Source organism: Lithobates pipiens, unplaced genomic scaffold (assembly GCF_037356315.1).
Source record: "Lithobates pipiens isolate NorthernLeopardFrog02 unplaced genomic scaffold, aLitPip1_a1.2 Scaffold_28, whole genome shotgun sequence".
NCBI classification, from domain to species: domain Eukaryota; kingdom Metazoa; phylum Chordata; class Amphibia; order Anura; family Ranidae; genus Lithobates; species Lithobates pipiens.
This window is the reverse complement of record NW_027507789.1, coordinates 106,763,979-106,777,706: the sequence shown is the minus strand read 5'-3', so window position 1 is coordinate 106,777,706 and position 13,728 is coordinate 106,763,979. Positions and strand designations below refer to the sequence as shown.

Genomic DNA, 13,728 nt, shown 5'->3' with positions numbered 1-13,728 from the left:
TTTTGAGAAACATTTAATATGTATATAAAATCAAGAAAAGCGTTATGTACTGCCACTGTCCAGACACCTAGGGTACAGACACTCAAAAACAGCAGAAACCTGGAACAATAAATCCGTATGAAATTGTAACAAAATTAGAGAGGAGACAAACAACACACAGTTGGAGAGGAGTTGAGGAAAGCGGAGTCTGGAGGCTTCATGCACTAATCCAGATGCAATTGACAGGTTGGCAACTACATGCATCACCTGGAAAGGATTTCCTCCTGCGCTCAAGAACAGCATGGATGCTGTGAACCATCGGATGCTGGTGCCATTCTTTCTATGGCTTTTACATTTTTCCCAGCCAAATTTTGAATGGTCATCCCCCCTGGCTCTTCCAGCTCGACCATGGAGATCTGTGGGTCAGGGCACAGAGCCTTTGGACTGAACTTCCCTCTATTCCCCTCCAATTTTAAGTGTAATGTATGACTGCTCCTCAGCCGTTTTTTTTATAAAGACAAGCCCTACTGATTTATTGTGCTGAGTTTCTGCTGTTTTTGAATTTATTATGTATAGTGTTGCAAAATAAACTAGTCGTATTTGGCACAACAACCATTTCTGGTAAGTCCTTTTTTTTGTTGTTTATGTAGAATGTTACAGGAGATGCTGGGAAACACTGTTGTGGACAGGAAAAGAGTTGAGAATAGTAGCAGGAAGATATCGCTCTTTAAGTATCCAAGACAATTAAGCAGCCACAGGCTTCACACCTCATCAATACTTTTATATTTTTTTAATGGTGTGATTGCTTGCATCTACAAATATTTGCAAAATATTGCAATTTTTACTTTTTAACGGATTTGTAAAGTTTCATGGTTTTTCACCTTAATGCATTCTATGCATTAGGGTGAAAAACCTTCTTTGCTACAGCTGCCCCAAGAGCCCCCCCCCTCTTTTCTTACCTGAACCCATCCATTCCAGTGAGGTGCATGAGCTCAGCGGCTCCAACTGCTGTCTCTGTCCTCATTGGATAGATTGCTAGCAGCAGAATCCCACTGCTGTAATTTAAATCCAGGGAAACGAGAGCAAGGGGTGGGGCCCAGTCCTGCTGTCTGTGTCAATGGACGCATGAAAATGACAATGAAAGTGGCTCTCTATGGGGGCACCTGATGAAGAGGAGGAGCGCCAATCTGTCCTTACCTTGCACAGAGCAGGTAAGTATAACATGTTTGTTATTTTTATTTTTTTATGTGAACCTTTACAACCACTTTGGTATACATGTATATTCTTTTTCTTAACCACTTCAGATCCGCGCTATTGCCAAATGACGGCATTAGCGCGGACCTACATTTCCGGGACTACGTCTATTGACGTAGTCCCGGTTACGAGCGGCCTGCGCGCCCCCTGAGGGGCGCGCGCGGCGCGCTCTGTGATCGGCGAGTCCGTGAGACTCGCCTGATCACCGATCCGTGTAAGGGGTCGATCCCGACCCCTTATCACGTGATCAGCTGTCAGCCAATGACAGCTGATCATGTGATAGAACGGAGCCGGTAATCGGCTATTATTCCTCCTCGCGCTGACAGCGCGAGGAGAGAAAAAAAAAGCCGATCACCGGCGGCCGTGATCGGGACATCAGTCCCGATCACGGCCATCAATACAAGGGACCACCTGCCACCTGCCTGTGCCCACCTGCCTCCCGCAGTGCCATCCTGAAATTAAATAAAAGCAAAAGTAAGTGCCCCCCGTCAGTGCCCATAGTGCCCACAGTGCCACCCCACAGTGCCACCCACAGTGCCACCCAATCTGCTCAAAGGTGCTGCACCCCAGTGCCGCCCAGCAGTGCCGCCCATCAGTGCCCAGCAGTGCCGCCCATCAGTGCCCAGCAGTGCCACCTATCAGAGCCACCTATCAGTGCCACCTATCAGTGCCCATCAGTCCCATCTATCTGTGGTACCTATCAGTGCCCATCCGTGCCACTTATCCGTGCCACCCATCCGTGCCATCTTATCTGTGCCCATCTTTGCCCATCAGTGCCGCCTTATCTGTGCCCATCGGTGCCGCCTTATCTGTGCCTATTAGTGCCGCCTTAACTATGCCTATCAGTGCCCACCGGTGCAGCCTATCAGTGCCCACCAATGCAGCCCATCAGTGCCCACCAATGCAGCCTATCAGTGCCGCCTAATCAGCGCACTTCAATGAAGGAGAAAAATGACCCGTTTGCAAAATTTTATAACAAACTATTAAAACATGATTTTTTTTTTTTTTTTTTTTTGCATCTTTTTTTGTTTGTTTAGCAAAAAATAAAACTCCGAGCTGTAACTAAATACCACCAAAAGAAAGCTCTATTTGTGGGAAAAAAATGATAAAAATTTCATTTGGGTACAGTGTTGTATGCCCGCGTAATTGTCACTCAAAGTGCATCAGCGCTGAAAGCTGAAAATTGGTCTGGGACTGAGGGGGGTTTAAGTGCCCAGTAAGCAAGTGGTTAATCAATTAGATGATATATTATAAGTAGCTATAGTGTAGGTTTTTGGGGGAAAATTTCTCTGCAATAGTATTTTTGTGCATACAGAGTAAAAAAGAATAATTACTAAAACCTTATTTTGCATTGATTTAAATTATCAGTTTGTTACTCCAGGCATTTCTGTTCCTTGCCCAAAAAAACTCCCAGTCGTCTTGTTCATATCCACCTACTCATTTTGTTTTAAACAAACTATTTGTGTTGAAGCAACCTTTGTGAGATGCAGGTTTTATTTCTTTGTTTTTGCATTTTTTCCTTTCCAGCTTTTCTAGTTATTAATATTACAGTCCTGAGATATCGCTGTGTATTCCTTAGGCCTTTTGTCAATATAGAAGCGGCTGTCATTTCTTATTGTACAAGTTGTGAATTTGCAGCTTGTGTGATTAGATGCGTTTTTATACCATTTCAGAGTAGAACCAAAGGAATATATTTAAGTCTGCATTAGATTTTCATTGTGTTCTTCACAGAATCTTATTATAGGGATTATCCACAGAAAATGTTTTGCTTTATTGTGCTTGTACATGCCGGCAATAATTTAATCCAGTCTCCTTTGCAGGGATTTTTTTTTTAAATAAAACTTAAATTTTTTACACAGAGTTTTACACCTTTTAAAATTCCTTCTCTGTGCCAATGTCCATTACTTTTATGTACTTGGTTTCTATGCTCTGATAAACCTCAAAGTTGAAGTTTACAGTTGAATAGCCAATGTGAAATAAATAACTTTGCCTTCACATTAGAGATTAGAGTCCTTTTTCTACTTCTTAAAGCACACCTGTAAAAATAAATTGAAAGTCAAATCCATCTGCCTCTGCACCAGTCTTTTTTACTGCTTATGGTAAGTCACAGGTATTACTGGGGACCAGTACCTAGGGGCTTGCCTTTTCTTTTTCAGGGCACAATTTCCAGAATTCAGTTTATTAACCTCAAATTCATTTACCATGTTGCCATACAGTCTGTGGCAGTTGTTCATTTTCTTGTTTTAGTTGCAAGGAAAAATTGCAAATAACTAAAATGCCTTGCAATGCAGTTCTTATGTTATTGTAAATCACAGTGAAGTATATGTAGAGGAGATAAGGAATTATGGTCATTATCAAGAAACCACACACACAATATATATACAGTATAGAAACTAATTGGTCCTAACTTCCCAGTGACACCCTAATACACTAGGCACCTCATCCCCTTATATGTCTGAAATTTTGTAACTAGAGGGAAAAAGATATACAGTATGATATATTATAAGTGTAATTGTGCTGACTAGAACCCAACCGTCATGTAACGGGTCACATAAGAGGACCAGGTGAGTGGTAGGGAACACCAGGAGAAGTAGATGCAGCTCCTCTCAGATTAGGTCTTGAGAACCTAATGCACCTGTAATCCCCTGTTCCCAACGGTGTGACTTGTCATGTGATTTGGCAGTTTGAAATTGCACGACAAGTCGAACCCTATTTGTGCCTATGAAACCATTCAAATTGGTGCAACTCCATCTTGCACCAATTTGAAAAGGTTCCAGCACTATTTTTGGCGATTTCAAGTGCGACTTGCAGAGACATCTGTGTATGAAGTCATATGGATGTCGGCAAGCCACACATGAAATCACACTGAGCGGCAGCTTTGAAAATGCGCTGAAGTGTGAATGGGGACTTATAAACAAACACAGGACGGTGCCTCCATCTAGGTGTAGCAATTTATTCAAATGAATAAAAGGTACTAGAAATGCACTCGCTAGTTAAAAGTGGACAAAGGCTTGTCATAAACCCAGATAGACCTCCAAAAGGATCACCGTGAGGCTGCAAAGCTTTGCAGGCAGGTGGCTGGCTAAAACAGAGTTCTTAATGGAAGTACAGCTGTGAAACTTTAGGAACATAACCAACAGCAGCTTTCAGAAGTAGCAAGATGGCGGTGGCTCTAAACAGCACCTCTTCCAGCTGGGTTATAGTGACAGGAAGTGGAGGGGGTGTGACTAAACGTTTCAGGGCAGACAGGAGCACCCCTTTATTAAACCATAGGAACCCAGCCGAGAGAGGTGCTGTTTGGAGCTGCAGCCATCTAGCTACTTCTGGAAGCTGCTATTGCTTATATTCCAGACTGAAGCTTAACAGCCAGGAATAAATTGCTACACCTAGATGTGTTTGTTATATTTAAAGTGATTGTAAACCCTTTCTTTTTTTTTTTTTCTTTTTTTTTTTTAAATACCAAACATGTTATACTTATCTGCTGTGTGCAATGGTTTTGTTTGAATATTAAATATAATGATATTTATATATGCTGAGTGGGGTCACTCAGATAAGCATTTTTTCCCACCTAAAAAGTTTTCAACACTTTATCCTATGGAGGAAAAATTCACTAAGTTGTGGAGTATGCCAGCAATTAATGCTGCTATATCCTCTGTGAATAAAAGTTTGACTTGTCCGGTTGACAATGCGCAAATGCTTGCGGATCCAACTGATAAGAGATTGGAATTCCTGTTAAAATATTTTTTTTTTTCCTTGGCAGGTTCAGTGGCTCAACCTGCAGTGGCGGCTATTGGGGTAGGTCAGTCCTTGAGAGGCCATTTGAAACAGGTGCTCAAGGTTTCCCTGAACAGCAGGCCCAGGAGTTAGCTGAGCTGCCAGCAGCTTTGTGTTTTGCAATTGACGCAATCAGATATTCTATTCTTCAAACCTCTCGCCTGCATGCATATGCGTAGAATCCTTATGGTTGAAAAGTTGCTCAGCCGAAGCGCCATGCAAAAAGCTCTTGACTGGTTTTCCTTTCCGTGATGAAAAGCTGTTTTGGGATGATTTGGACAAAAAATCGAAAAAATATCAAGTGGGAAAAGTACCCTTTTGCCAGTTAAGAAAAGGAGTAAACTCTTTCTCCAGTGCCAGGGGCATCAGCCTCCAGGCAGTCGCGACGGCCTCCACCATCAGGTTCAAGAGATATACCTCGGTGTCAACCCCAGGGACAAAAGAAATCCTGGGGGAGGAAACCCACAAGACAAAGCGTTAAAGCCTCTTTATAAAGGGGCACCCCCGCTCGTTCAAGTGGGAGGAAGACTTCCGCAGTGCTCAAGGGTCTGGCAGGTAGAATTTTGAGACAGATGGGTGGTCTCCACAATAGCGCTAGGTTACAAACTAGAGTTTTGAGAATTCCCGTTTCCTCGCTTCTTCAGGTCAAATATCCCTAAAGATCCAGAGAAAAAGAAGTCTCTCTTTCTATCGTTAGACTGACTTTTGTCACAAAAAGTGATCATGATGATCCTCATGGAAGAGCAGGGGTCAGGGATTTGTTTAAACCTTTTCATGGTGCCAAAACCAAATGGTGATGTCAGGCCCATTCTAGATCTAAAAGACTAAAAGATCTAGACCGGTTCCTGAAAATTCGCTCTTTTCACATGGAATCAATCCAATCAGTAGTCTCCATCCTACAAGGAGGAGAACTTATGGCATCAATCAACATCAAGGATGTATACCTGCATGTACCTATTTTCCCTGCTCACTAGAAATATTTATGTTTCAAAGTAGAAAAATTTAAATTTCAGTTTGTAGCCTTGCCTTTTGGTCTAGCTACTGCACCTCGGGTGTTTACAAAACCTCTGGCCCTTCCTCTGGCCGGATTAAGGACTCAAGGTATAACAAAAATGGCATACCTAGACGACTCATACCTAGATAGACCAGTTAGTAGCCTGCCTGGACCAAAGCATGGTCACCACAGTAAACTACCTTGGGTCCTCAACCTAGCGAAATCTTAGAGAAAAAGGGAGCAAAGAGCGGGACTTTAAATGAGGCACAAGGGAGCAAAAATATAAATTGGATAAAAAAAGGTTTTTAATCAATTCATTCAAATATTCATATATTTGAATATTTAGGCACATAGCTATGTATTAATAATTTATATTTCATTAAAATATACATTCCAACAAGGACTTTTTTGCAAATATATGAAGAACTTGACATATAGAAAAAATATAAATAATATTGAAATGCATGACACATTAAAGTGTCACTTAGAGAAAACAAAAACAATGAAAAAAATCAAGCTGGAATGTCCACACATGGTTAATAATTGTGTGCACATAACAGTAGTTGTAATCTCTATGCGTTTCGGGACCTTATAGACACTCATCAGGAGAAAAACCGTAGTGACCGCCTATGAATGGGGAAGACCACCATATTTTAAATAGTCTGAAAAGCAAATAGGCAAATGTAAAATATGAAAACCCCCACATAAGTACATTTGACCCATGGACTTACAAATATATCTGCGCAATGGTGGTGCAGCCATTAGAGTCAAGCCAGCCTGAAATGCCACATACCGGAGCTGAGGGAGCATGTCTGGGTGAGACACACCCAACACAGACAGCACCCCGAGTAGGTCAAGGTGTAGGAAATAAATACAAGTAGGTGATAAAAGAGAGGTGGTCCCAATGAGGGAGAACCCTGAAAAATGAACAATTATTGATTGGGTGAAAAATAAAGACTGAAAGGGAGAATGAAAGACAAATGAACAAAGATAAGGTTGAAGACAGTGAAAGAAAGAAGAGAAAAGGAGAGGAAGAAAGGATGGAAGAGAAGTAAGAAGATTAGAGTATCTGGGTCTGATTATAGATACAGCCCAGAAGAGGGTGTTCTTACCCCAGGCAAAAATCGGCACCATAAAGGAGCTGGTTCAGGTGGTCAGGGAAGAGAAGGGTCCTTCTACCCGCCTTCATATGAGGTTGTTGAGGAAGATGGTGGCTTCATTCAAAGCAGTTCCCTATGCTCAGTTTCATTTGAGACTGCTGCAAAACCGTATCCTGTTGGCTTAGAACAAGAAGATCCAAGCACTAGATTTTCTGATGCGTTTGTTGCCAAAAGTGCATCAGAGCCTCAGTTGGTGGAGGATACCCAAGAATCTGCAGAAGGGGAAATCCTTCTTACCAGTTACCTGGAAGGTGGTAACAACAGATGCCAGCCTTTCAGGTTGGGGAGCAGTCCTGGAAGAGACGTCGGTCCAAGGGAAATGGTCCAGAACCGAAAGGCCCATAAATGTCTTAGAGATTCAGCCAGCGTACCTAGCCTTAATGGCCTGGACATTCAGGTTGCGGAATCCTCCTGTCAGGATTCAATCCGACAATGCCACGCAGTGGCTTATATCAATCACCAGGGGGGCACCAGAAGTCAGGCAGCCCAGGCAGAGGTAAACCAGATCCTAACCTGGGCAGAAAAGCATGTGCTGTGCATATCGGCAATCTTCATTCCAGGAGTAGAGAACTGGCAGGCGGACTACTTAGTCGCCAGCGGTTGTTCCCGGGGGGAATGATCCCTTCACCCCGACATCTTCCTGGCTCTATCCCAAAGATGGACGATCCCGGACGTAGATCTGTTTGCATCCAGGTTCAACAACAAAGTCGACGACTTTGTGTCAAGAACAAGGGATCCACTCACATGCGGAACAGATGCATTGGTGACCCCATGGGATCTGTTCTGATTGATTTATGCATTCCCTCCTATTTTGCTGCTACCTCGATGACTTCGATGTCATAGGTAGAATCCTTGCCATTCTGCAATTGGGGTTAGAGATGAAACTGGCCTTGAGTACTATCAAGGGCCAAGTCTCGGCCTTATTGTATTGTTTCAACATCCGCTTGCTTCGCATTCTTTGGTCCGAAACCTTATACAGGGGGTAACATGGCTTAATCCACCAGTTAGAGCACCTCTGAACCCTTGGGACTTGAATTTAGTTTTATCGGCGTTACAGAAACAGCCTTTTGAGCCGATGCAACATATTCCTTTAGTCCTTTTGACAAGGAAGCTAGTTTTTCTTGTAGCCATTTCTTCTGCAAGAAGGGTATCAGAGTTGGAGGCTCTTTCTTGTAAAGAGCCATATTTAATCATTCACAAGGATAGAGAAGTATTACGTCCTCATCCTAGCTTTCTACCGAAGGTAGTGTTAGGTTTTCATCTAATCCAGGATATTGTTTACCTTCATTTTTTCTAGAACACTGTTCTATGGAAGAGAAGTCACTACGGTCTCTAGATGTGGTGAGAGCATTCAAAGTCTACTTGAAGGAGACTGCTCAGATTCGAAAAACTGATGTTTTGTTTGTGTTGCCTGAAAGTCCTAAAAGAGGACAGGCAGCATCAAAATCTGGTATTTTTAAATGGATTTGGCAAGTAATTGTTCAAGCTTTTGGTTTGAGGAGGAAGATTCCACCCTCTCAAATCAAAGCACACTCCACTAGGGCTGTTAGTGCTTCATGGGCAGTGCATCACGAAGCTTCCATGGCTCGATTCTGCAAGGCCGCAACTTGGTCTTTAGTCTATACGTTTATTGGATTCTATCAGGTGGATCTAAAAAGGAGTGAGGATATTGCCTTTTGGCATAGTGTGCTGCAGACAGCAGTATGTCCTCTAGTCTCATGGTGCCCTACTTTTGTTGTATCTCCCTCCCCTCAGTTGGTATTTCTCTGGGACATCCCACATAGTAACTACTATGGCTATGTGTCCCGTGATGTACGATAAAGAAAATAGGATTTTATAACAGCTTACCTGTAAAATCCTTTTCTTGGAGTACATCACGGGACACAGAGGTCCCTCCCCTCTTATAATACACGTATATTGCTTTGCTACAAAACTGAGGTACTCCCATTGGTGGGAAGGGTTATATAAGGAGTGGACTTCCTGTCTTAGGGTGTGCCAGTGTTCATCTGGGACATCCCACATAGTAACTACTATGGCTATGTGTCCCGTGATGTACGATAAAGAAAATAGGATTTTATAACAGCTTACCTGTAAAATCCTTTTCTTGGAGTACATCACGGGACACAGAGGTCCCTCCCCTCTTATAATACACGTATATTGCTTTGCTACAAAACTGAGGTACTCCCATTAGTGGGAAGGGTTATATAAGGAGTGGACTTCCTGTCTTAGGGTGTGCCAGTGTTCATCACCTGAAGGTGGCCTATAACCCACATAGTAACTACTATGGCACTGTGTACCGTGATGTACTTCAAGAAAAGGATTTTAAAGGTAAAAATCCTATTTTTAGAACATAATTTGTAATATGCTTAACTTCCCAATCAGAAATTGCCACATTTTATGTTAGTCAAAAAATAAAAGGAAACTGTAATAATTTGGGGACATTATTTCATTTTTATACACTCTAAAATGTATTCAGTTTCTCACAGGGGGAATCTGTCTCCAGTACTAAATTTAACTGAACCAAGAATGCTCTTAACAGTGACAATTTTTCTTCAACACACTGGACTTTCCCAGTGAGATCTTGCCCTCCAGCACATTGGGCTTTCTTTATCTTTATTAAAGGACACGGGATTCAAATATTCTGATATGATTGGGTTATATACAGCTGCCTACCTACGGATTAGGATTGGATTTACAATACAGATTTTTTATTTGATCAGTGCATCTACATGCTGCTGAACGGGGCTCTGTATGCAGCTGTATGTATCAACTGATACTTGGCGAGGCTTTGGAGGCCATACCCAGACCCTGCTGAACTGGAGATTACAGGGCTTGCTTGGATTATGTCCCTCAGGCACTGGGCTCTGCCAGTGAGGCCCAGTCTTTGAGGACTTGTAAGCAGTACACCATTTGAGATGAATATCCAGAACTACGACTTTATATGGTGACATAAAATGACACAATTTCTCCCCATTCTGCTGGTTTCTGTGGAGAGGGCTAATATGCTCAGGGATTTTACACTGGGCCATTAGCTTGAGCGTCCAAGCACACACTACTCTCCCTGTTCCAGCCTTTTTTTCTATTTCAGCATAAGGTAGCTTCTTTTTGCCATTGCTCCTTTTTTAAAGAGGCAAATGGTTCACATCTTGGTTACATACTGCCACCTACAATAACTTGGTCACCTCTAGCTATTAACCTCTTCTGTTAGGTTGTGATTAAACCAAGGCTTTTACCTGATGTTGTTTTTTAAGGAGATGTTTCTGTGTACACAGTACAACCTGTCAGATCCCTACTCCCACAGCATCGGGTCACTCCAGCTCATAATTTGCTAACAATTCTAGGGTGGCATGTACTGTTGCTCCTAAGGGACCTTACACCAATATCCTAGATTGTGGTCCCCTGCTTGAGCCAACTAACCCTTTGGAGTTTCCTATAGTGCAGTGATGTTTGGCCCCCTGTTCTTCCTTATCCAGGGAAGAGTTCCTTGCAGATATGCTTTATTTTATGGGCCAAATTGCGTGATTCTTCACTGAACGCACTATAGCTGCCTCTGTGCCTTCCACTTAGCATACACTGTCTGAAAATGGACAATGCAGGCCCCTGTTGAATGAGTTTGGTCCTAAGGAGCCCTCATCAGCTGAAATAGATACCACACCTTTTAATGTTGTGCAGATCACATTTAAAAATTGAAGTAACACCGACTAAAAGAGCACCAAGTGTGTTCCTTTTAAATGTCCACAAAGCTTTTATTGTTATTGACACTAAACTACAATAAGACAAACCATATACAAGGCACTTCTAGCACCCCCCCCCCCCCACCCCTTCATTAGGGCTTAAAACAAGTAGCAAAAGTGTAAAATGGACTGTATTGCCTGGTGGCTCAGAAATAGCCAGGATAATTTAATCCTGTGTCCATTAATGAATGATAAAGAAAATAGGATTGTTAACCTCTTCCCGCCAGCCCTATAGCCAAATGACGGCTATAGAGCAGGCGCTTTCGTCCGGGAGGCCGTCCCTGGACGTCCTGGTGTTTACTTCCGCAATACGCGCCGCCGCGGGCGCGCATGGGGAAGTTCTGTGTTTGTCGTGTCCCCCGGAGACAGGCAAACACAGATCGCTGTAAACGGCCAATCACAGCGGCCATTTACAGCACGATCGGCGTGTCCAATGGGAGATGATCTCATATGTAAACATATGAGATCATCTCTCAGCGCCGCTCTCCCTCCTCACACAGACATCATGTGAGAGGGGAGAGATGAACGGCTGCAGCGGCCGTAAGTGCGAAAATAAAAAAAATTTATAAAAAAAGTGTCATCCTCCCCCAGTGTCATCCTCCCCCAGTGTCATCCTCCCCCAGTGCCATCCTGCCCCAGTGCCATCCACCCCAGTGCTACCTGTTAGTGCTATCTGTCCCCAGTGCCACCTGTTAGTGCTATCTGTCCCCAGTGCCACCTGTTGTCAGTGCCATTTGTCCCCAGTGCCATCTGTCATCAGTGCCACGTGTCATCAGTGCCACATAGTGCCATCTGTCATCAGTGCCACGTATCAGTGCCACCTGTCAGTGTCATGTATCATCAATGCCACTTAGTGCCATCTGTCATCAGTGTCACGCGTCATCTGTGCCATCTGTCATCAGTGCCACGTATAAGTGCCATCTGTCATCAGTGCCACATATTAGTGCCATCTGTCATCAGCGCCACGTATAAGTGTCATCATTGCCACGTATCAGTGCCATCTGTCATCAGTGTCACGTGTCATTGTCCTGGTGCTCCAGGGCCTTCAAAAGTGTAATAGGTAGTCAACACACATGTGGTATTGTAATACTCAGGAGTGCCATTTGTCCCCAGTGCCATCTGTCATCAGTGCCACATAGTGCCATCTGTCATCAGTGCCACGTATCAGTGCCATTTGTCATCAGTGCCACCTGTCAGTGTCACGTGCCATCTGTTATCAGTGTCACGTGTCATCAATGCCACTTATCAGTGCCATCTGTTATCAGTGTCACGTGTCATCGGTGCCACACATTAGTGCCATCTGTCATCAGTGCCACGTATTAGTGCCATCTGTCATCAGTGCCACGTATTAGTGCCACATGTCATCAGTGCCACATATTAGTGCCATCTGTCATCAGTACCACGTGTCATCATTGCCACTTATCAGTGCCATCTGTCATCAGTGTCACGTGTCATTGTCCTGGTGCTCCAGAGCCTTCAAAAGTGTAATAGGTAGTCAACACACATGTGGTATTGTAATTCCCAGGAGGAGTAGCAGAATTTTTTTGGGGGTGTCATTTGTGGTATACACATGCCATGTGAGAGAAATAACCTATTACAATGACAATTCTGTGGGGAAAAAAAATGAAAAATCTTAATTTTACAAAGAATTGTGGGAAAAAAATGACAACATCAAAAAGCTCACCATGTCTCTTACTAAATACCTTGGAATGTCTACTTTCCAAAAAGGGGTCATTTGGGGGGTATTTGTACTTTCCTGACTTGTTCGGGTCACAAGAAGCGAGATAGGCCACCAGTACATCAGATGTGATCAATTTTGTGCGATTCGCACCACAGCTTGTAGACTTTCTAACTTTCACAAAGACCAAATAATACCCACTAATTTGGGTTATTTTTACCAAAGATATGTAGCAGTATAAATTGTGGCCAAAATTAATGAAGAAAAATTTATAATTTGCATAATTTTGTCACAGAAACAAAGAAATATGCGGGGTTTTTTTTCAAAATTTTCGGTCTTTTTTCATTTATAGCGTAAAAAATAAAAACCACAGAGGTGATCGAATACCACCAAATGAAAGCTCTATTTGTGGGGGAAAAAAAAGGACAAAAAATTCATTTGGGTACAGTGTTGCATGACTGAGTAGTTGTCATTCAAAGTGTGAGAGCACCGAAAGCTGAAAATTGGTCTGGGCAGGAAGGGTGTTTAAGTGCCCAGTAAGCAAGTGGTTAAACGATTTTACTTATAAACTTAAAACTTATAAACTAAACTTGTACTTATCATAAAATAAATTTTTTGAAATTCATTACTCACCTGCTGCCTGCTAATAGTGCATTTACGGCTTGCAGGCGGCACAGCGACGTGTCCGTATGTATCGTGGAGTACTTCCTGGTTTAAAGACACACATGTGCCCACACCCCCCACTGACCTGTGCTGTGATTGGACACAGCACAAGTTTTTCAGCAGGTTATGGCAAATAATTTACTACATACCTGCTGATTGGCTGTGGCCAATCACAACACAGATCTCTGGGTTTGTAAACGCAAGATCTGGCTGGATTTCACTCTGCCATTCAGAACTGAAAGCAAGGAGAGAAACACGGTTAGATCAGTGAGTAAAAGCAGCACACATTCACTTGCTAGGCACAAAATTAACCCCATTGATTGCCCTTTTGATCTCCCCTTGCACTCAGCCTGTGCTATTAGTACAGTGTCAGTGCACAGTATTATCATTGATAGTGTCACTTGCAATATCAGTGTCCCTCCCAGCCAGTCTCAGTTAGTGCCAGGTTGCCTGCCACACTATCACTGTTACAATAAAAGTAGCTGATGACCG

The 13,728-nt window shown here is 43.0% G+C and overlaps 1 protein-coding gene across 2 annotated transcripts in view; it reads left to right on the top strand.

Annotated features, from left to right (window-relative positions):
• Window positions 1-13,728, top strand: part of BRCA1 (BRCA1 DNA repair associated) — a 353,109-nt gene that overhangs the window by 247,549 nt on the left and 91,832 nt on the right. The gene's annotated exons all lie outside the window — the stretch shown is intronic.